The 1,113-nt window shown below is 51.3% G+C and overlaps 2 non-coding genes across 2 annotated transcripts; both read right to left on the bottom strand.

Annotated features, from left to right (window-relative positions):
- Window positions 1–443: 443 nt before the first annotated feature.
- On the bottom strand, window positions 444–525 carry Pmar_PMAR010859. Its single transcript has one exon. It is a non-coding gene; the product is annotated as a tRNA-Ser (tRNA).
- A 162-nt stretch (window positions 526–687) lies between these two features.
- On the bottom strand, window positions 688–769 carry Pmar_PMAR010858. Its single transcript has one exon. It is a non-coding gene; the product is annotated as a tRNA-Ser (tRNA).
- Between the last annotated feature and the right edge of the window lie 344 nt (window positions 770–1,113).

Genomic DNA, 1,113 nt, shown 5'->3' with positions numbered 1-1,113 from the left:
TGTACAACCGCATGGTGATCTTGGGTTGAGTGAATGCGAGTCCTTGTGCATCGGAGCCGTGACGGCTCAGCCGTCCCCGCTACCCCTCTGCGCAATGTTGAGCTTATGAGTCTGATGTCATATAGCTTATGAGATACCTGGCGACTGGCTTTTCCAGGCTAATTACCCTTGTCCAAGGGGGGTGGGGTGCGTCATACGAGCCGGTGGATTATCCGGTGTAGGCTTCGCTTTCCAGGTGAAACGTAGTGAAGTAGCATGGTGTAAGCCTTGACCCAGGTTGTGGACACAGTATGCCCACAGTGACTTACGTGGATCCAAATTACAGTCACGTCGGGTGGATAAGATCCTCGTCGTAGCATGGATCTGATTGCAAGATGTGAGGACGGTGTTCCCAAGTTGTGAGTGCGACGAATCCCTGCAGCAGGATACTAAAAATAAGTTTCCGACAGCGGCAGGATTCGAACCTGCGCGGGCAGAGCCCAGTGGATTTCTAGTCCACCTCCTTAACCACTCGGACACGCTGTCTGCGACGACGCTGGGTATCCTAGGTCTTCCGATGTAACCTATCCTGGATCGCTCGCTAATATCCTGTTTGCTAGAACGCGATATTCCAAGCGGTTCGAGAATATCTCCGGTCGTTACATATCCCTGCAACAGAGATGACCACGTGCAACTTGCACGGTACAACGACACCTGGGAGATTCGAACTCCCGCGGGCAGAGCCCAACGGCTTAGCAGGCCGCCGCCTTAACCACTCGGCCAAAGTGTCTAGTCATAAATTTCAATTTGAGTTCCCAAATTCATCCGCTTGATGGGTGCTCCACACGACTGGTGATTGGTGACGTTATGGGGCTAAAGCAAAGAAATATCATGTGGGTATACTCCGATTTTGTCGAAGCGTGTCACCAGCTTCCGAAATTCAAGTCTTACTCCTAGGCTGGATCAGGGAGATTCGAGAGCCCGCATCTCCTTCATCCTCGATGCGCAATACGGTGACACGCCTCTCTTCATGTTTCCTTGTGCGTAACCATTAGTCCCTCTTGTATTACCACTCCTGGCGGAAAATATCTTGGATCCGTACATCACGTGTCGTTGTGAGATATCAAAAAGTGA

Source organism: Perkinsus marinus, assembly GCF_000006405.1.
Source record: "Perkinsus marinus ATCC 50983 genomic scaffold scf_1104296942714, whole genome shotgun sequence".
Taxonomy (NCBI): domain Eukaryota; phylum Perkinsozoa; order Perkinsida; family Perkinsidae; genus Perkinsus; species Perkinsus marinus.
The sequence above is the reverse complement of the archived record's forward strand: the minus strand, read 5'-3'. Positions and strand labels throughout refer to the sequence as shown.